This window comes from Canis lupus, chromosome 33 (genome assembly GCF_003254725.2).
Source record: "Canis lupus dingo isolate Sandy chromosome 33, ASM325472v2, whole genome shotgun sequence".
Taxonomy (NCBI): Eukaryota; Metazoa; Chordata; class Mammalia; order Carnivora; family Canidae; genus Canis; species Canis lupus.
Window position 1 is genome coordinate 27,009,821 of NC_064275.1, and position 23,483 is coordinate 27,033,303.

General features: G+C 44.1%; 1 protein-coding gene across 2 annotated transcripts in view; it reads right to left on the minus strand.

Moving 5' to 3' along the window:
* Nucleotides 1-23,483, minus strand: part of MYLK (myosin light chain kinase) — a 179,435-nt gene that overhangs the window by 150,159 nt on the left and 5,793 nt on the right. The window lies entirely within an intron of this gene.

Genomic DNA, 23,483 nt, shown 5'->3' on the forward strand with positions numbered 1-23,483 from the left:
ATAAATATCCTGCTTCTGCTTTCCTTTGGTTTGTTCTATTCTTTGATTTTGTGAGTTGAAAACTTGGTTTGTTCATTTTTAGTATTTTTTGTTCAACAGTAGAAGTATTAAAGGCTACATGTCCTCTGATATTGGCTTTAGCCTCTTATAAACTAACCACTCAAAAAGTAAGATTGTTTTCATATCCAGTAGCTATTACCAGTTAGAAAAAGTATACACACAGTCACACTTCATCCAGGAATAAACTTAGGAAGTGCAACGTTCCCATATGATGAAAGTTTTAAAAGTTTCTAAACAACTTATGAGAAGTTTAAAATAAACACTGAAAACTCTGCCCTTGGATTAAAAGTAATCAGTGAGATTACACTATTAGATATGGAAATGTTAAAAAGCTACAATAATTAAAACCATTCTGGTTCTGAAACAAGAATATACATATTGGTTAATAAAACAGTCCAGAAAATCCTAAAATAAATTCTATACGTGAGACCAGTATATGATAAAAGTGGCTTTAGATGAATGGGAGAAATAAAGATTATTAAACATGGATCATTTGGGGGAAAAATCATATTTAGGATCCCTATCTCACACTATACACAGAAACATCCATTTTGTTTGAAATATTAAAAGTAAAAGAAATACAGATATAATCTTAGAGATTCCAAGCTTGACACCAATGGCAGAAACCATAAAGATATGTGACCTCATAAATTTAGAACTTTGTACAGAAGTAAAATTCTTTTTTTCAAAAGTAAAATTCTAACCAAAATTAAAAGGCATCAAACTAAAAATATTGAAATTATACACAGAATATAAAGGTGAGGTTTTTAACATGCAAAATGTCTTTAAGACTAAATAAAAAGAACACATAAATGAAAAAGCAAAGGATATGAACAAGAAGTTCATGAGACAGCCAGATATACAAAAAATGTTTCATTTAAAAGTGATGACAAATGTAAAATAAAATGTGATACCTTTCATTAGAGCATGCTAACTTAATAGTTAAAGTGATTACTAGCACTTATGGGAGTAGGGGGAAAATAAAAATTCTTAAGTGGTGCGATGTGAGGGTAACAATTTGAGCTTCATTTTTCTTACCTATAAAATTAGCATAGTAATGCTGATCTTATACAGCTATCTTCACAATTTGGAAATAGCTATCAAAAGACTTAAAAAGATTCACTAGGTCTAATATCTGTCTTAGGAATTACCAAAGATGTCCATGATGATAAAATTTAAGTTCTTTAAAAGATTAAATATTAGAAACCCAAGGCCGAATATAGTTTATTTAAAATACTTAAAAACAATAAGATAAAATACTCAACATTATTAAAAATTATAATCTTGAGGCATAAAAGAAAACACTCATTAAATAAGAAGTAAAAAGGGAGCTTACAAACCATAGTTTAATATGTATACTATATTTATAACCATATACTTTCTTCCTATCATAAAAAACTCAGAAGTTTTTTTTTTACAAAAAAATGTAAAAGCTGTTATCTCTAGTGGTGGATTATTTGCTTTTCCATGTTTTCTGTATTTCCAATTTTCATCTTTATGATGAATGTATTATACTTTCTTGAAAAGCACCAAAACCAAAAAAAAAAAAAAAAGAAAAAGGAAAAGCACCAAAACAGGTGAAAAACTAACTTAGTGAGGTTCAAATTATGCAAATTTGCTAGGAGCACGCTTTCACGAAAGTAAATTAAGAAAGGGACTTGCTGTGACTAGAAGCCCCCACAGAAAGGAAAACTGAGAGGATGGCATGTCCTACTTGAAGAAAATTCGGCTGAAATGGGCGTGGGTGGTGACCAACTGGAATAAGATGAAAGGGGCTGCGGCTGCAGCCGAGCAAGCAGCAGGCTCCGGGGAAGGCCCTGGCCCCGGGGCTGAGGCTTGCACACGGGTGCTTGGAACGGTGTCCTCATTCCCTAGCTGGAGCCCCGCAGGATGGCTGAGGCGACTTCAAAGGACAACAGAGTCCATGTGCCACTCGCCCAGCAGACAGCCCCTGCCTCTGCCCAGAGAACCTCGCAACGGTTAACTCATCCTGCAAGGACTGGAGTCCGTGCTTAACTGCAAGCCCTGAAAGAAACACTGACCGGCAGGCCCGGCCAAGTCCCTTCTGGTTTAACTGGTTTCAACCTTTGAGCTGGAGTCTGCAGCCGGGCAGAGCCGCCGCCGTCCCCAGCCGAGTCCCCAGCCGGGGCCGCCGGGGCCCTTGGCAGAGTCCCGGGCCTGAGCTGCGTCCACAGAGCGGCCCAGATCCAGGGCAGGGAAAAGCAAGGAGAGGCTGGGCGCCAGCCTCCTCCCAGCTGTTTTCAATAAGGCTCCACTTCTGAGGTTGCTGGCAGACCTCTGGAAAGATCTGAACCAACCTCACATAATGTTTTCCATCAAGCCCACAATGAAGTGATATTCTCTTAACTCATGAACTGCACACGAAACCTTTTTCTTGTCACTCCTCAGCTCCTCTCCTAAGCAACCTACAGACAGGTCAGGCCAGGGTTACGATGCTTCTGTAGGGTCACTGGAGACCAGAGCAGAGGCCTTCCAAGGCAGTTACCACTCCTACTCCTGCTACACGGGACGAAGGGGATGGACACCTGGCCCCACTCGCACACATCACTACATTTGATCCCCCCAGGCGCCCTGGAAGGTCAGTAGTACTATGTTAAGTTTACAGGTAAGACAACTGAAAGTCAGAGCAGCTTAATTTATTAGTATAAGATACCCAAATTCATGCTTTTTCCACTATAGCCTTTCAGGGAGTAATAGGACCACAGGCAAGAAAGTTCCAGACATCAAAAAACTATTCCAATACCACCTAGGCTTCTGATAAGATTTTTCATCAGCGCCCCCCACCCACCCAGGGAATATTCTTGAGAGCATAATTAAGCACCACATCTTATTTCATGACTGAATAAATTAATGACTCCTGGAACAGCCTAAGATGGATCCCACCTTCTCTGTGAGGTCTTGGGAATGCTTCTTGCCTATAGCGTTGGTCACATATTTTATAGTATTTTATACTCTGGCCAGAGAGCATAGGGTTTTGTTCAGTACCTGGTGTTTGCTCATTCATCACTCAACAAAGGCTTATGGAGAAACCTTCCCAGGTACCGTGCCAGACATTTGTAGGAGATGCAAAGACAATGAAGGACCAGTCTCCACTCAGGGAGTACCTACTTTTACAAGGGGAATAGAGAGGACAGAGTCAACATAGCAAGTCTTACACAAGTTATGTGCAAGTCACATGTGTGCACATGGTGTCACTTCAATCAGGCTGCATCAACGCAAAGAACAAGAACCCAGTCTTCAGTGTTTCATGTCTCACAGGCCCTAGTACAGCATGTGCTGCATGCCTAGGTCAGTACAGAAGACATGGAACCAAAAAAAGAAAAAAAAAGAAGACATGGACCCTACCTGAGGAAGCCCCCTATCTGCTGCGTGGAAGGCAGTGTCCACCCCTAAGGGCTCCTTGTCTGGGACCCAATGAAGACATATTGACAAATATGCTCTGAATAAGGAGATGATTCCAATGGAAAGATGAAAATTAGTGGATATGCAGGGCAAGATCTGATGTGTGGAGAGGAAAAGAGAAAAAGAAGAACAAATTGTAATTCAAGACTTGAGCCTGTGTGGTTGGAGGAATCTCTGAGCTTGAAACTACGAGAGCTATCCCAGCCCTCTCTAGTCAGCATCTGACACCAGGACACAGAAGCCAGCACCAGGAGGTGAAGCCAGAGGACAGATGCAGACTGGGGCCCCGGGAAGGAGTCTGGCTTGGAGAGCAGTTTGGCAGACATAGGGAGAATCAGACAGTAAGCTGAGGCAGGAAGACGCTGGTGGGAGGGCATGTAAGCAGACAATCCGAGTGTGCATGTCGCAGATCAAGGAGCAGATGGGCCATGGAAACTGGTGCTCTCTCTCATCCCTTACTGATGGCAGTGCAAGCCAAAGGCTAGCCTTTCGGAAAGTACTGGAATTTAAAAGCGCCCCAGCCTTTTTTCCACTAATCCCCCTACTGTAAACTAACCAAACCCAAGAAAATAATATTAAACATGGAACTGAAGGCTTCATATACCAAGATGTTCACCAGAATCCAATCTATAAAAGGAAATATTAAAAATCATCTAAATAACCACCGGTGGAGGAATGACTCAGTACATAGCAGTATATCAAATTTAATGGAATAGCATTAAAACTATGTTAACAGCGGTTTGAAAGATGAGATGTTGGGTGGAAAAAAAAAAACTATTTTGGCAGGATACAAAATAGTATGAATGATTTTAATTATGACTACAGGTTATTAATGATTTATTATATGACTGTATGAAGCAAATGCACTTTAAACAATGCCACAATATGGGAGGTTAGTATCCTTATTTTATAGATAGGAAAGGGACTTCGAGAGTAAGTAGGCAAATTACCCAAGGTCACAGCTAGTAAAGGACAGGCCTGAATTCAAAATCAAGTCTGACCCCTGCCCCTATGAATACTACAGTTATCCCTATGTTGACAACAAAAAGAAATCCTCAGCTTAGCAAAGAAACACAAGAACCATCAAACAAATTATAATAGTGACTCTATAGCAAGGGGGAACTGTGATGGCTTTAACCTTTTTTTTCCTACTTCTGCTTTTCTTTTCTTTTTTTTAAAGGCTTTCTTTCTTTTTTTTTTAATTTTTTTATTTATGATAGTCACAGAGAGAGAGAGAGAGAGGCAGAGACACAGGCAGAGGGAGAAGCAGGCTCCATGCACCGGGAGCCCGACGTGGGATTCGATCCCGGGTCTCCAGGATCGCGCTCTGGGCCGAAGGCAGGCGCTAAACCGCTGCGCCACCCAGGGATCCCCTACTTCTGCTTTTCTAAGTTTTCTTAAGCATATTGCATTTTTTACTTTAAAACATTCTTAGAGCAAGACTTTTAGGGCCCTGTTACGGCAGACCAGTGATCCCGATCCTATTACTGGTATAAGTCCTATCATTTGATTAGGCAACTACTATGTGCTGGCACACTCCATGGTGTGAGGTAGGGATTACTATTCCCAGCTCATCTACGACATTTAGAAAACATAGTAGAAGAAATTCACGCCCAGATCTCTTGGCTGCAAAGCCCGTATTCTTTCTACACTTCCCACAACCCCACTGCACAGAGGTTCTTGGTGCCCTGCCCTGACGTTTTATGACCATGGGAGTCTTGGCAAGTATGTTTACAAGCACCAGGCTGGCCAGTGCTCTCCGAAGAAGTAGTCAAGGTAAACCAGGCCTCCCGGAGGAGCCAATGAACCTTTGGCCACAGCTGGAGTCCTGTCTACTTATCGCAGCTTCTACTCCTGAAACTTGGGAAAGGTCATGGCTCTCACCTGGCTCAGGGCCACAAAGGAGATGAGGGAGGGAGGGAGGGAGGGAGGGAGGGAGGGAGGGAGGGAGGTAAGTAAACAAACAAACAGGTGAAGGTCTGAGCCACTTTGGGAAAAGCCAGTTTGAGTTCTGGGGAGGAGAGGATCACAGGGCAGAGGACCGTGACAGAGCCAGGGTCTTCTACTCTTCTGCCCAAATCTTTCATCATCTTTCACCACCTTTAAAATCTAGATCATTCCCCTTATTTACACACAGATAAATACATACATATCCACAGATACACGCCATCTGGAGAGCTCCCACCACTTATCCTGTGGTGGCGTCTCCTGAGCAACTGGTTTAAGTTTTTAAGGACAAAATGGTTCTTGTACCTGATCATGATCTTTAGGAAGGTTATATATAGTCAGATCGCTAGCCCATCTTTAGCAACTATACACACTGTACAGCACTCACTTCTGTGTGCTATTCTTACCCCATTTTTTCCCTTTACTCTTTTCCGATCCCTCACCCCCTCCATCCCAGTAGAGGATCCTAACCATTATAAAACTTAATCTTATGTGGGGGTAATAGCACCCGGGGGGGGGGTGTGAAATTGGGGTTGGGGAGGAGGGGCAAAAATCTTTCTTTTTAGGTATGAAGCATATGCTTAGATGCTCTCATCTGCTAATGTACTAAATATATATACGCATGTACATAAGCAAATACAGAGTATAGTAATATAGAGCCACTAATCTATGAGTCGATCATGTGCTTGAGCAGCCCATCAGTTAAGAGAATACCTTCTGGATCGTCAGATGTATCATTCCCACAAGGCAGGTGACGCCTCCTCTTCCACTGTTTTGGCCACTCCCACACGCTCCCAAATGTGCAGCAAAGCCCGCAGCTGTGACCTTTGCTTCCAATGGTCCCCCTTTGGTGGTTTATAGAATAACCTGTAGGGGATGTGGATGTATTCAGATGCAGATTTCTCGGTCTAACCCCAGTGGGTCTAGGGTGGGAGCCTTCAAGCACCCCAGTGGGTTCTGATGGACCCCTTGTAAGAGCAACTCTACAGTATCTCTACTAATGACTCAGGCCCCTAGGTGTCCAGATTTCATCCCATAAATAGCCATACCCTGGCTGCTGAAAATGCAGGGGTAGAAATGGGGTGTGGGCTCATCTGATTTTGTTATAAAAGAGCTTTGCCCCAGGTAAGTCAGTAGTCAAGTGCCAGTGCTCGTGTTATGTGTGTGGGGCTGACTGGCACTAGGTCATTATGTTCATGACTTCCAGAAACCAGTGTCTCCTCTCTTCTTCCTGGACGTAACCTTGGCAGGTCACCCTGCCCTCTGGCATTCTGTGAGGTGGCATCTGTCCCTGAGAAGCCTGGCTGTGGGGGCTGCAGGCCAGGGAACCAGTCCCCACAGCCTCAACTTCCCCTCACTGCTCACGGATGATGCAAGCCCCGCATGACAGGCTGTGGAAAGTATGTTCAGGAGCTTGGCTCCTCTCAGCCTAATGCCTTTTAAATCAGGATCCAGATTTGATTTGCTTTTCCTTGTCTTCCAGGTCCTTTTTTTTTTTTTTTTAACTCCCCTGTCAGGCGTCCCAGGGTTTGGGGATGGGTGAGCCAAATCCTTCACACTTCACAGGCAACCCTGCCTCCCGAGCCTGTGCCTGCCCATCTCAAATGCCAGCATGCAATAGGCCCCACCCTGCTCCCGCTGTCATTGGCCCGTCCTACACCCTGCTGGAGTCTTCTGAGAGGGATGGGCCCGCATCTCTTAGGAGTTGCTCAGGGACCCCATGTGCCAGCAGATGAAAGAAAACGAGCGGCCTGTTTCAACCTCACCACCACTCAGACAACTCTGCCAAGGCACAGGTGTCCAGTCACTGTCACCTCCCTTTCAGGTCACACGGCTCTTGAGCAGAGGTGGAAGACAGAGATTCAACTTGAAGGAGCCTTCGAGTCTGACATGCAACATCGACACTCACTTCCTACCTTCTCAGCACGTCAGAGTTCAACGGTACGTGGTGTGGGTGTAGACGGGTGGATTTGAAGCCTTGGCTATTTGAGAATGTGAATCCGTTACATGTAGGGAAACTCCTTTAGGTCCTCTCTGTCATATTTTTATCCCAGGTCTACCAGACATCCTCCCCGTAATGAATGTTTGGTCATGTGATTTAACCAGCCACGGGGGTCGGCCTTCCTAAGTGTCATAGCTTCATGGAGCACGGGGCACACTCATGAAACCACTAGGTCTCTACCCTAAAACCTCATTTAAATTTTATTTTTATAGCAGGAAGAGGCACTGGAGTCATCTGATCTGAGCTCCTCATTCATGGATGAGAAAAATGAAATCCCAGGGGCTGGAGAGAGTTAGAAGCAAACACCCAGGCCCCTGACTGCCAGCCCAGCCCTCCTACTGTCACACTAGTCCTAAGAAAAACCAGTTCCCTATGACAACCAGCAAACTTCCAAGCAAAGATGCTTGTGAAGGATGGCATCTGAGCATCACCAGGCTGACCACAGTGGCCCAATGTATTTAAATCTATCCTTGTTAGCTACAATCTATCCAGGCCTTACTAAAAACCTACCATGGGCAGGGCACCATCCTAGAAGTTCTGGAGAGCACAAAAATGAGTAAGAAATCGCTCTCAAGGGAGCTCTCTCATTCTAGTGACAAGCATAGAAAAAAAAACAAAACAAAACAGCACATAAAGCCAAAGATATACAGTGTCAGAAGGCCTCAGGTGACTCAGAGGGAGGAGGCCATAACGGGCAAGAAGCAGGATGGGCTCCCCGAGAGAAGTGGAAGAGAGTCTGGATAGCGCTCTTACAGATTTGGGGTCCAGACTCTAGCAGAAAGATGACAAGTCAGAGGCAAAGCCCAGGACCCGCTCAGGGACAGGGGGCCCAGGTCCCAGGGCAGTCAGGAAGAGCCCTGGACTGGCCCCGTATAGTGGAGAACAATGAACGTCGGGAAGGGAGTCCGTACTCTAAACCTGAAAGCTTCTGGGTGGAGAAGTGCTCAGAGAAGAACCTCACAGTAGATGAAGCCTGGAAGGGGCTGAGTGGGGAGCACTGGGAGCCCTGGCAGGTTAGCCCAGCCCTGGGGGTGGGAGCCATTCTTCAGCTCTACCACCCAATAGCGGATGGGCTGATGTAACTCAGGGAAGGTGATTGGAAACTTGACCAACTTTGGTTCAGGTCGTGATCCCAGGGTCCTGGGGTCAACTCCCATATCAGGCTCCCCACAGGGAGCCTGCTTCTTCCTCTGCCTATGTCTCTGGCTCTCTTTCTGTGTCTCTCATGAATAAATAAAAATAAAATCTTTAAAAAAAAAATAAACTTGACCAATTCTTCAATTCAGGTCTCCCTGAGAGCATCATGCTCTGGGCCTTCATTCATACATTTCATTCCATTTAACTCTGCTTACTTTTCCCCAGCTGCTTAGAAACAGGAGCTGAAGTAACTAGCACTTTCTACCCTCTAACAAACCCAGAACGGCTTTGTGCACTATAAAATGCTATACAAATGTATGGCACATTATGGAAAAATAAGAAGTTTCACTGATGGATGAATGGGTAAGGAAAATATTATTCAGCTATTAAAAAAAGGGAAATCCTGTTATTTGCAAAAACATGAATAAAACCTGAGCGTATTATGCTAAGTGAAGTCAGACAGAGAAAGACAAATACCATATCATCTCATTAATACGTAGAATCTAAAAACGAGCTCATAGGAACAGACGTGGTTGCCAGAGGCAGGGAGTAGAAGCTAGGCGAAATGGGTGAAGGCATTCAAAAGTGCAAACTTCCGGTTATAAAATAAGTAAGTCGGGATCCCTGGGTGGCGCAGCGGTTTGGCGCCTGCCTTTGGCCCAGGGCGCGATCTTGGAGACCCAAGATCGAATCCCACATCGGGCTCCCAGTGCTTGGAGCCTGCTTCTCCCTCTGCCTATGTCTCTGCCTCTCTCTCTCTCTGTGACTATCATAAATAAATAAAAATTAAAAATAAAATAAAATAAGTAAGTCATGGGATGTAATGTACAGCTGGGTGACCACAGTTAATAATACCATATTGCAGGCACCTGGGTGGCTTAGTCAGTTAAGCATCCAACTCTTTTTTCCTTTTCCTTTTTTTTTTTTTTAAGATTTTATTTATTTACTCATGAGACCGAAAGAGAGAGAGAAAGAGAGAGGTAGAGTCACAGGCAGAGGGAGAAGCAGGCTTCATGCAGGGAGCCCGATGTGGGACTTGATCCCGGGACTCCAGGATCACACCCTGGGCCTGAGCTCAGCCCAGAAGGCAGGGGCTAAACAGCTGAGCCACCCAGGGATCCCCGCATCCAACTCTTGATCACAGTTCAGGTCTTGATCTCAGGGTCATGAATTCAAGCTTGGCATCCATGTTTTGCATGGATCTTACTTTAAAATAATAATAATAATATATTGTATATTTGAAAGTTGTTAAGAGAGTAGATCTTAAAAGTTCTAATCACAAGAAAAACAATCTTGTAACTATGTATGGTGATGGATGTTAACTAATCTTACTCTAGTGATCATTTGCAGGGTATACAGATATTGAATCATTATATTGTGCACCTGAAACTAATATGTTATATGTCGTTATATCTCAATTTAAAAAATAAGACATGATCATGGGGTACCTGGGTGGTTCAGTCGGATGAGAGTCTAACTCTTGATTGTGACTGCAGGGTTGTGAGATCAAGCCCCATGTCGGGCTCCACACTCAGCACAGAGTCTGCTTGAGACTCTGTCTCCCTCTGCCCCTCCCCCTGTTTGCATATGTGTGCTCTCTCTTCTCTCTCTCAAATTAATGAATAAATCTTAAAAAAAAAAAAAGACATGATCAGAACAAAATACAAAGAAAACTCCAACACCAAGATGTTGGAACTGAATAAAATAATAAAATGTTAAAGATGGAAACAACTGTCAAGACTGTTTGGTTCAACTCCCCACCTGCTTTGTAGATCCCAAATACTACAGAAGCTCACAAATGAGAGTCCAGCCTCCTTGAAAATTTCCCGTTCTAAACTAATACAGTGGCTGGCTTATAGTAAAGTGCTCAATAAACATTTTTAAGTGAACCAAATCCAAACACTCTGAAGGGTACCATAAATAAAAGTAGAACATTAATGACATAACAGATTAAAATTCAGAAAATCCATAGGCTGAACAAATCATCTTTCTTTCCTACACACCTACCAGGACCTGGGATTTGGGTATGTTTTTAAAAAACTGACATACAGTCACCTGGGTGGTTCAGTCTGTTAAATGGCTGCCTTCAACTCGGGTCATGATCCCAGGGTCCTGGGATCGAGTCTTGAGTTGGGCTTCCTTCTTCTTGGGGAGTCTGTTTCTCACTCTGACCCTTTCCTCATTTGTCCTCTCTCTCTCCTCCCCTCAAATAAATAAATAAATAAATAAATAAATAAATAAATAAATAAATATTTAAGAATTAAAAAAATTGGCATATGAAATAGGAAGCACACACAATAGTATATAAATCATAAAGCTTCAGATTGCAAAGGGCCTTAATGGACATCTAACTTGTGATCTGATACAAGGGAATCTGAGACTCAGGGAGGTTGAGTGGTTTGTTGAAAGTTTTAAGGCAACTTCAGAGAAATGAGAACCTAAGTCCAGTGTTCTTTCCAAACATGTTATGTTAATCATCTAATTAAATTCTAAATTGTAGAGTGCAGAATACAACTCTTCTAGAACGTGGCAATGGAAAAGAACACAGTGAGCGGAAAGAGGCTTCAGAGAAGAGAAAAAGTCTAATTTTCTGTAACCAAAATTGATAACCCATTAGTTGCAAGACTGTTGATGATGGGGATCACATTCTCTTTTTCTGTGTAGTCCCAGTTTCTAGGGCACAGAGAAAACTCATGTTAGCCAATTTTTAAGGAAGCATCATCTTAATTATTAAAGTTAGAAGGAAATTGCATATTATAAGAAATGTGAGCATCTCAGGTCCTGCAGAAACTGTATCTATGCCAGACCATACTGATACCTCCCATGCCCCTGCTCTCATTCTAATAACAAATCTCTCTTTCCCATGCCAAACCTGGAACTTCATACCTCCTCCCTTGGGCCACCATGAGCATATAGTTAGAGTAAGGAGAGCCTAATTTGGTCTCTCTCTCATTGCTCATCTTGCCACAGAACTCTGTTTCCATTTCAAGGCAGATAGTCATAATAACTGGAAAAAAGTAGTAGGTGCCTAAAAGCCTCCTTAGTAAGGAGACAGATGCATCCAGAAAGCATCAGCCTTCTTTTTACTCCCTAATAGGTAAACTATCGATGTGAAATTTAAAAAAAAAAAAATACACACACACACACACACACACAGACACTTAGGGGCTACTGGGTGGTGCAGCCGACTGAGCATTCAATTCTTGGTTTCAGCTCAGGACGTGATCTCAGGGTTGTGAGATCAAGCCCTCTGTTGTGCTCCGCACTCAGGGCAGAGTCTGCTTGAGATACTCTCCACTTCTCCCTCTATCCTCCCCCCACTCATGCTTGCTCAGGCATGCATGCTCTAATAAATATTTAAAAATATGGGCAGCCCAGATGGCAGGGCAGCCCAGATGGCTCAGCGGTTTAGCGCCTGCCTTCAGCCCAGGGCCTGATCCTGGAGACCTGGGATTGAGTCCCATGTCAGGCTCCCTGCATGGAGCCTGCTTCTCCCTCTGCCTGTGTCTCTGCCTCTCTCTCTCTGTCTCTCATGAATAAATAAATAAAATCTTAAAAAAAATAAAATAAAAATAAATAAATCTTTAAAAATAAATTTTAAAAATACACTTAACCTATAACAAAAAAAATGTCTATTGACATGGTTCCAAGTACTTTCCCAGTTTTAGGTAATGATTATGTAGATGCTTTTACGCAGTAGGATCAGAGTGTGCACGGGGTCCTTGCTCTCCATCTCTTTCCATTTTGCATCATTCACACTCATTTCCATTGATGGATGTAGCTCCCCAAAATGACAAGATTATGCAATATCTGCCATGTTGACTTGTTTATTTAGTCATCTCCTTTTGAGCACAGACTAGTTCCTTTTTTTGTTTAGATAGTGCTCTGAACATCTCTGTACCAACTAATTTTTCCTTCCCCATTAATGAGTTAGAATATGGTGTCAAAAGCAGATTCTTGGCAAAACATATCAATGGTTTGATTGTTCCTGTAATATTCTGTTGGTCTGAGCCTCAGAAAGGCTGAGCCAAGTGGTGCTCCCAACAAAGGAAACCTTCACTTGTCTCCTCATAGGTCAACAGTGAGCTCCTGGCATCTTGCACGTTGCTGGTTTTCAGGTACACACATACTTTAACTTCTGTTTAATCGCTCCCACTGCTGTGCAATGTGTTTTGATGCAGTGCTGTATATTTTTCCACATCCAGACTTTGCCTATGTTTTTTTTGACATAAACTGAGTGTTCATCTTTGACTATTTATCAAATGGAATCTGGACACCAACTCAGACAGATATATCAAGCCAATTTTATTGTGTTTTTTAGAAACTGCAGGAAGTCTTCCCTATCTATTGTTTAAAACTTCAAGCAATGTGCATAAAGTAAAATGTGAAAGTTGAGGGCAAAAAGTTTCTTTTCCCTCCCTGCAACAGTATCACTCTCCAGATATAACCACTGAAGTCATCTCTCTATTCTTATCATTCTTTTTTTTTTTAAAAGATTTTATTTATTTACTCAGGAGAGACACACAGAGAGAGGCAGAGACACAGGCAGAGGGAGAAGCAGGCTCCATGCAGGGAGCCCGATGTGAGACTCAATCCTAGGCCCCCAGGATCACACCCTGGGCCGAAGGCGGTGCTAAACCTCTGAGCCACCTCGGCTGCCCTATTCCTATCACTCTTATCTGTAATTCTAGCTAGAACATCGTGTCTATTTCTGGGTTTATAGATTTAGATGGCGGATTCCCACTACGAGTGATGAGTTTCGATGACTTACACTGCCTCCCCCTCGCCAGTCCTATGTTCATTGGTAGGTCTTCTATTGGACATTGATGGCAAGATCACGAATTCAAATGCGTACAGAGTCTGGGCAGGACACCCAGCTACAGGCAGTAGGTGGAGTCAAGGAGGGTCATGGCCCTCCCTGCCTACCTTTTCCTCTCCCGTTAGCAATATGAACATGGCTAGGGAAAAGGCAGCAGACAACTTGTTTGTGTATTGGGGGATGACTAGGAATGGGGAGGACCATAGCAACCTGGCAAAGATGCCCTCAGATGCAGGCAGCAGCACCCACTGCCCAACTGCTGCCACGTGGAAGGACTGACAAGTCTTACTTTGTGAGCAAAGCCATTCAGAAATAAGTTCTGGTGTGTCAGCTTTCCATTTGCAAATCTTAGCTCAAATTTTTTAAGAATACCACTGGCCAAACACAAAAGGTCTATGTGCTGTATATGGCCGATCAGTTGACCATTTTGACCTCTGTCATTACAGTTTTAAATCACGTACTCGAACATGTTATTTGATCCATCTGTTTTAGATGGTATCTCCTCACTTTGCACTCTGTAAGTGTAAGATGAGGACATTAGTGTCCTTAGAGTTTTCTCGTTCCCTCTTTTCCCGTCTCTACCTTCCATTCACCATTCCTTTACTTTTGGCTTTCCAGAGCTTACAGTTTACTTTCTGTTCTGTAACTATAACTAACACTTTTGAATTTGTCTATGGGTTGATTTTAGAAACAGGACAATCTTAAAAAAAAATTTTTTTTTAATTATTTGAAAGAGAGAGAGAGCGAGCACGTGCATGAGCAGGAGGAGGGGCAGAGGGAGAAGCAGGGAGCAGCCCAATGTGGGGCTCGATCCCAGGACCCTGGGATCATGACCTGAGCCAAAGGCAGATGCTGAACTGACTGAGACACCCAGGTATCCCTGCAGGACAATTTTCTTGATGACATTATATTGTATAAATATTTTCTTCAAACATCTGGTGGTGGGCAGCCCGGGTGGCTCCGCGGTTTAGCATGCCCAGGGCATGATCCTGGAGACCCGGGATCGAGTCCCACTCGGGCTCCCTGCATGGAGCCTGCTTCTCCCTCTGCCTGGGTCTCGGCCTCTCTCTCTCTCTCTCTCTCTCTCTCTCTCTGTCTCTCATGAATAAATAAGTAAATCTTAACAACAACAACAAAAAAACATCTGGTGGTCTTGAATTAACTATAATCTATAATAATTGAAGAACTAGTTCCCAAATGTAGGTAGCTGGTGTGGGTTCTCCACCTCTTGGGTTAAGTCCTGTCTCCCTGAATGAAGGGCCCAACCGCACGCTCAGGGCACCTGAGCAGGACACACCTACTGGCAGGCTTCACTTAGAACATCTGGGCCTGGAGCAACTAGACAGTCAGCATATCCAACCATTTCACCTGCTGGCAAAGTAAAAAGACATTCTTCTGAAATACTAACATCCATAGAAAGAGCTTTAGTTTTCTCCATATGGATATATTTTTAAAAGATTTTATTTATTTATTCATGAGAGACAGAGAGAGAGAGAGAGAGAGAGGCAGAGACACAGGCAGAGGGAGAAGCAGGCTCCATGCAGGGAGCCCGAGTGGGACTCGATTCCGGGTCCCCAGGATCAGGCCCTGGGCTGAAGGCGGCGCTAAACTGCTGAGCCACCGGGGCTGCCCTCCATATGGATATTAAGTAAACATCCTTTAACCACCCTGACCTCTGTCCTACAGCCCACTCCTAGTCTCCACATGCTTCTACCTCACATATGAGGCTCTCACTCCTGCCAAAGCCTCACCCCTCAGATGCAGTGGCAGGCAGTGCTGACATAGCCTTCCATGCAACCTCGAGAAAAAAAATCTCTCACCCCTCACATCCCCTCCCCTGTTCTCAGTACAGCTCTGAACTAATTCTCTTTGCAATTCCCTATATGTTCATTTCAATGGCATATCTGGAGGGAGGAGAACCAAAAAAGTCTGTTTAGTCTGACATTTTGAACCAGAAGTGGCCACCTGCTGACAACTGTGGTGGCTCCAGCAACACATTTCCTATTCTCCTGCTTCTCCCGTGAATACCATAGGAACTCTGTAACACCTAGGCAGACCACCACCAGCCTCCTCGCCATGAGAATTCCTGAGCCCCCTGGAAAGGACAGCTAGGGAAACTTTGGGAGCACATTCAAGTTAGCTAGATACCAAGATCATCATTCTTCAATGAAAGTGGAAGACAACGATTCTTTCATCAGAGATTACATATTCCTTTGAATGAATCTTATGCCCTAAGTAAATGCTCAAGAATTTAATATCTTATTTCTATTATAAATGGATCAACTATTTTTGGGGGGGATCAACTATTTTTAATATATCTTCTGGCTGTAGTCAATGGTTTTTGGAACTGACTTAAATATGAGTGGTCTCGATCAGCCGTCCAACAGGGATGACAGAAATGTTCCATAATCTGCAGCTTCATGTGGATACGGAGCACTTAAAATGTGAATGGTGTGGCTAAGGAACTGAATCTTAAATTTTATTTAATTTTAATCTTAACCTAAATTGAAATAGCTACATGTAGCTAATGGCTATTCTACTAGATAATACAGCTTTAGACCTCGAGGCAACTCATTCTCACTGAGGACAATGAACAGTAACTGATAAAACTGTAAACTGATAAAAGTAAAAAATGAGTCATACATGTAAGTACTATAGGAATCTAGAGAAGGAATTCATCCAGAGAATGGAGGGTTAGAAAGTTCATGGTTTTTTTTTGTTTTGTTTTGTTTTTTATGATAGTCACACAGAGAGAGAGAAAGAGGCAGAGACACAGGCAGAGGGAAAAGCAGGCTCCAGGCACCGGGAGCCCGATGTGGGATTCGATCCCGGGTCTCCAGGATCGCGCCCTGGGCCAAAGACAGGCGCCAAACCGCTGTGCCACCCAGGGATCCCCAGAAAGTTTATGTTTAGATCTATGTGTCAGTGTGAAAAATAAATGCCAAAAGATGTGAAGCAAAAAAGACCAAGTTGCAGATTAGTATACATACATGGGTCCATCTGTATATATAAAAGCAAATGCAGATACACACTTCTATTTGCAAAGAACATTTCTGGAAGGATACATGAAGTTGACAGTGGTTACCTCTGGAGAGAAGCAGCACAGTTCAAGGCAAGGAACTTGTTTACGTTGTTTGAATTTTTATTTTACAGATAGTTAAACATTTAAATCATTTTTTTCTCTATAACAAAATTACTTTAGATAATTCACAAATAATACATTTTTAAAAGGCCAAAGCAGACAACTCTTTCCTGTGGTTATTACTCACGAATGATCTTATATGATTATTGGAAATATTCCACATCCTAGGACCATGGCTCTTCTGTACTCTAATAAAATGCTTTTAAAAAGAAAGCATCCTTAAGGAGAGTAGCATGGAGGAGGCAAAATTTAATTTGGACTCCTATGCTGGATGAGATGGAGAGGAGGAGAAAGGGCATTCTTGATAAAGGCACAAGAGGAAGGGTGTGGATGTGTGGGTAAACAGTGAGGGCTCTAAAGGGCCAGAGATTGGATGGGATAAGGGGAGATAAGACCAAATCCCAATGAACTTGACTGGCAAGAGGTCTAAAGCCTTAGACCCTACCATCTTGGTTCTTGGGGGCACCCATCAGGTGACAGGCATCATGCTACTCCTAGGGCACAGTGATGAATAAGAAACAGTCACTGAGTTCAAGAAACCAGATGAGACATGTGACAGGAATGGCATCACCTAGTGTGAAAAATACAAGATGTGGGGGCGTCTGCCTTCAGCTAAGATCATGATCCCAGAGTCCTGGTTTCGAGCCCCACATTGGGCTCCTTGCTCTGTGGGGAGTCTGCTCCTCCCTCTCTCCCTGCTTGTGTTCTATCTCTGTCTCTCAAATAAATAAAATCTTAAAAAAAAAAAGAAAGAAAGAAAGAAATACAAGATTTGGACCCAAAAGTACTGCCTCCATCACTTACTGATATAACATTAACAAGTTTTGTAATCATTCTGAGCGCCCAGTTCCTCTATAAAAAAAAAATGGGAGCACTTGGGTGGCTCAGTGGTTGAGCATCTGCCTTTGGCTCAGGTCGTGGTCCCATGGATCTGGGATCGAGTCCCACATTGGGCTCCCTTGGGGGAGCCTGCTTCTCCCTCTGCCTGTGTCCCTACCCCACTCTCTGTGTCTCTCATGAATAAACAAATAAAATCTTTTTTTAAAAAAAATGGGGATAAGGCTACCTTACCACGGGGATGAAATGACTAAGTTTACATGCCTGACCCCAGAGGGCCCCAACAATGCCACTAGTCTGCCTATCACACCCTGCCCCCATTCCAAACCCCAGATCGACAGGAGATAAAATGCTTATTTACCCTTTCTCCTCAAAAAGTGAAACCAGAACAAAGTCCCCGTTCTGTGTCCTGTGGGCTGGGTGAGCGGGGCTAGGGCTGGCTGCACTAGGAGGAGGCAGCCAGGAGAGCCAGAGGCGCTGGACAGCCAGGAGCTGATGGCAAAGGCCTCTAGGCAGCGCTCAAGGGCCTCCTGCAAGGCTGGGGGACATTAAGCAGGAGGTGGGACAGTCAGATCCGCACTGCAGGAAGAACAAACTGGAGGCACAGAGTCAGGAGGCAGGAAACAGGTTTCCCACACCACTGCAAACCCTCCCTCAGTCTCTCTAAACTCCCACAGCACCAGCAATTTGTTGAACTATTCCAAGCCTCTAATTCTACACTGTCCTATCCTACTGTGGTACATACACACATTTTTTTTTTTTCTCCCAAACTCCCATCAAGAGTTCAGGAGGCACAGGACAAAGCAGATCCTTTACTCGAATTTCTCAAAGTAACCGAGCGCTTCTGAGTTAGCAGTGACCTCACCGGGCAGAGGTCAGCGTGGGATGGACACGATCACTGGCTAAGACAGAAACTGAGGACTTACGTGCTCGGGGGTCAGGTCTTCTCTGTTCCCGTCCTCCACCCTCTGCAACTTAAATATAAACATGCCTTGATGAGGTGGGGTTGGCCCTTCATTGCGAAGCAGCTTCAGTCAACTCGGAGACCCGGGTCTAGATGGAAGCCTCATTTGGGCTGGAATTCTCAGGAAACACTAGGAAGCATCGGCTCATTCGATTCAGCGCGGGCAGCCAGGGCCGCTCACCATGTTTGCTTTCTCTGATGAGAATGAATTCCAGGGCAGAGGGGAGGAAGTCTCCAGTAATTTCAATATATTTCTCCACCATCTTGCCCCTTTCATATTTGACTCCGTGTTGGGGGAAGCGGCCTATGGGCACTTCAGCCGCCCCTACAGTAATAGAGCTGGAAGAGTCTCCGTCAGCCCCTGGCGTGGTGCAGCCTTGGTTATCTGCACAAGGAGCCCCCACCCTGGGGCTCAGCCAGGCTCAACAGTGATGACACAGTGGAGCATATTCCTCTTCTCACCCTAGCGGCATCCTGCACGACAGAGTCCCACATCTGAGTTTTGTCCACTGTCTTCTTTCCCCAAGCAAACAGCTGCCCCCAACCACCCTGCTCGGGCCTAGCAGGCCTTCTGGCAGGAAGAGGCCCACACAGGCATGGAGTGGGTTTGGGTCCATTTGGCAGACAATTCTGAGATCCCTGCTACTCAGAACATGGGGGATGGTGTGGCTCCAGTGGGCACATCCTTTAGGCAGACAGATCCTGGCTGTGAGGTGGGGATATAGCCCGATGAAGGAGCCAGGGCTTCTAGAATGTGGGCTCAGGTTGCCTGGATCTGGAGATAGGACCGAAGAGATACAGATCCAAGGTTGATGAGTTCTTGAAAAGATAATCTCCAGTTGAGAGAGCCAAGAAAATTTTTTAAGAGGTAGGCAGCTTTGGCTTAATCAATAGACCCTGATTGAATAGTGGTTTTATAATGACATTATAGAAAATGTCATTAATAGTTAAATGATATTAACTCACCTCCTAACTCTATGTGGTTGACTTCCTCTCATCGATCCTAGACCCTGTCAGTTCAGGCCAGATGGCCAGAGCCAGGGAGGAATGAATTCTTCTAGAATGATTTAATTGCAGGGCCACTAACAACTTAGAATAAGGTACTCTCCTCACTATTGGTCAATTTGGTAAGGGTCTCTCTTTGGTAAGGTTTTTTTTGTTTTGTTTTTTTTCTTTTTTTTATTGCAATATAACTGACCTCTGACATTATGTTAGGTTCAGCTACATAACACAATGATTCGATATATGTATATAGTGTGAGATAATCACATTAAATCTAACATCCATCACAACACAGCTATAAATTTTTTTCTTGTGATAAGAACTTTGAAGATCTACTCTCTTAGCAACTTGTAAAAATACAGCACAGTATTATTAACTACAGTCATCATTCTATGATATCTCCATGACTTCTTTATTTTATAGCTGAAAGTTTGTACATTCCTGCCTTTACCCATTTTGCCTACACTCCACCCCCACCTCTAGTAACCAGCAATCTGTTCTCTGTATCTATGAATTTGGTTGTTTTTTTATCTTTTTTCTTTTCTTTTTTTTTTTAGATTCCAAGTAGAGAGATCATACAGTATTTATCTTTCTCTGATCTAAAAGAATTTTTTTCAGTCTTCTCTATGTCTTCTTCCCTATTTATTCCCATCAATTAAAAAGACAGTATCTCCACTGCATCTCATTGGGTGTTTATCAGTTAGGAACACGTTTTTGTAAAATTTCATGTGTGAATAACTACAGCCAAAGATCCTATTTTAAAAAGTGTTTAAGCTGTAGGATTTTGTGTGTGTGTGTGTGTGTGTGTGTGTGTGTGTGTGTGTGTGTCTCTTAGTTGCTTGTCATTATGCTCCCTTCACTTCTGTACCATCAACCTATGCCCACCCCCACCAATTCTCAATGTTCTGGTTTGTTGCCTCATGGGTTTTTTTGTTTGTTTGTTTTTGTTTTTGTTTTTGTTTTGCCTCATGGTTTTAAATTGGCTGCTGAGCACCAGGTATCATACCTGCATTCAAGGCAGAAAGCAGAGGAGAGATGGAACATGAGAACACCAGTGATTTTTTTTTTTTAAATCAGAAAAGAGCTTTCCTGGAACTTCTATAGCCAACTTCAGCCAGAATGGGTCACTGAGCCACCTCTAGCTAGAAAGGAAGCCTCTACAATGGCTCCTAGAGTAGAAAAGATCAAGGATAAAGGGAATTGGTAATGGGTTATGTGTTGGCTGTCCAAAAGGTCTGCCATAAAGTGGAGAAGCCCTAACGGATGTGACATACTGAGACCTACAGGGCTGAACATCTCATAGTTTGGAGCTTCTCAGATGTGAGCCATAAGAAGCACCTGTGGTCCTACTTTAATGTGACCAAGTCTTCTTGATAGAAAGAGGGGCTTTATGCCTATGAATATAGGTATAATAAGGAAATGAGGACAGGGCAGCAACAATTTTCTCTTTCGGAAATAAAAACAAGAAGTACAAATTTGAACCAACTTTCTAATTACCAGCTTTGGAAGGCAGCAGGAAGCAAACCTTTCTAACTTCCTCACACCCTGGTGTCTGCTGTGTTTCTCTGCAGTGATGGAAAGGTCCTTGTGGTCCCTGTTCAGAAAGAGCTGGGACATCCCAGTACCCTCTACACCAGGCTTTAGGACTCGAGCTGGTGGTGGCACTTTCAAGAGGGCCGTAGATGGAGCTCCTGGGAGCTGCCACAAAGAAGAGAAGGGTTCATGCTTGCTGCAATGAGCACCAGCCTGGGCCTAAGCAGTAGCTTGAAGGCTTAATTTTAGAAATTCATTCATAAGAGATTCTGCAAGAGCCCAGTTAATGAAGAGCTGAGGTCCTGATGTCACTGTGAAGACACCAGGATTGGTTTGGTACAGAATGAGCACCTGGAACAGGATGTGCCCCAGCACCTGGACGGCAAAGTCATGTGGCTGCAGCAATGAAGGGTAACCTGCATTGGAGGAAGAGAACCATGGGCTACACTCAGTGGGTAACCTTGTTTGGAGCTCAATCTTTTGTAACTCGCAACTCCTGCTCAAAGCCCACGTCACTCCAGGTTAATTCCAGCTTGCTTCTCCCTTCTCTGTGGGCATCAGGGCAGGAACACTCCCTGTTCGACTATGTCTCTGGTAGCAAAACAACCGGCATCCTCATTCTAGAATCTTCTAAGGTGACTCTTCCCTACTGCAAAATATCCCTCTGCCCTTTGGTATGGTGATTATACATACTTGCAGCACACTAGTTTAAGAGCATTTTCTAGGACAGCCTCTCCCTCTGTGTTTCCACTCGCAAAGCTCTCAGATGGAGCTAGATACTCCATCTAAGATCTCTCTGGAACTGTCTTCCTTCTGTGTCTGCTATCCACCAGCATGCTGCCAAGGTGTTGTTCTGCATTAATTTCAGGCAGGTTGGAAGGGGTAAAGTAGCTCCGCAGGCTGACTTTTAAGGAATGCATTCACTTTGACATATAATCCACACGCAACATAGAAAGTCATCTTTCACCAATAGAAGCAAAATGAAATTTTCAAACACAGAATTCTGTACTTTTAAAAATGCTACAGTCAACATTGTGAAAGCATTCGACCCACTGAATTGTTTATCTTATGACAGTTAAGTTTATGTTATGTGGATTTTAACTCATTAAAAAACTACTGTATTACTATGCTTCTTAACCGTATGAAGTGGTTTTACCATTTTCTCCCTCAACTTATTTTCTTTTCACATTCCTGTAGGCCAGAAATACAGAAACCACCAGCTGTTTCTTCTCAGATAAGAAAACCCAGGTCCATAGAAGGTGTGAAACCAACAGGAGGATGACCAACTAACAGAGAACTTAGTTGGCTGATGCCTGGGTCAGTGCTCATTCTACAAGTTTCCAAAGCAAATAACTCCAGGGCATGGTCCCTTCGTGACTTCCAAAGGCAGCAAAGGAAGTAGAAGTACCACCATGCTACAGAGGAAGCTAAGTCCTCTCTTCCTCTCCACGTCTGCCAGGATTTAAGAACAGGAATTCATCTGTCAGAGGCAGGAGTGCAGGAAAGAAGGTACTGGAGTCATTTTTGCTAAGCCATTTTTTTCCAGTTCATTTTTTATATATTATCTTTTAAGTATAAAGTCAGTGTTTTATAACACACTCACAAAGTGGTCCAGCCACCATCGCTGTCTCATCCCAGAACATCTCCATCAACCCCAGTAGGAACCCTCTGCCCATTAGCAGTCCCTGCTGCTCCTCCCTGGCTCCCGGCAACCACAAATCTACGACCGCTTTGCCTATTCTGGACATCTCCTACCCAGAGAGGCATTCAGCATGTGGCCTCTTGTGCCTGGCTGCTCTCACTTAGCAGGATCTTCTCCAGCGTGCATCCACACTGCAGCATGGATCTTCGGGTCGCTCCCTTTCATGGAGTAAGCCAAAGCTAAGTCCCCAGGGATTCTTTCCCTGCTTCTTTCCTGCCAGCTGCCGGGATGTGGGGGTAACCATCAGGGCAACAGAAGAGAGCCTTCATTCTGGCAGGGCCCAGAAAGAAGAAACAGACTCGCCCAGCAGCGTCACCAACATTCCCCACGATCCTCTTCAAGGGGAATATGTGACAAGGACCATGATGTCCGACTCACTGGCGAAGAGTCTTAACTATGAGACTGCATGGGGCGCACATCACATGCGGCCTATGCACTCTCCAGATGGTGAGGGCCATCCTACACAAGGCCAAGCCTGGTGCTGGAACAAAGGTAAGGCCCAGTGTCACTTGGGATGAGTGACATGCTTGCTCCCTTTCTTCTACAAGAGTGGAGGGGCCTCTTAAACTGTAGATTCATAACGCAACCTATGAATTTCTCATCACCTCAGCTGTCTTTTTGCTCAGGTCAAAGGCTTCTAGCCTCTCAGGTGTTTCCTGGGGTGGATTCCCCATGTTTAACTCAGGACAAATAATACCCGCCAATGTCCCGGACTCCCACGTGCATCTCCCCATCAAGCTGATGATGTGACTTCCTGGCGGCCTGAGCCAGCAGTGTCACAAGTCTCCCCACTGGGGCATAACCTTAGTATTCTTACAGCGGTTCGTCAATGTCCCTGCCATCGTTTTCTCTGTTCTAGCACAGGGTGGACAAGGAGTTACCATGCCTAATTTGCAGAAGAGTAAATGGAGCCCC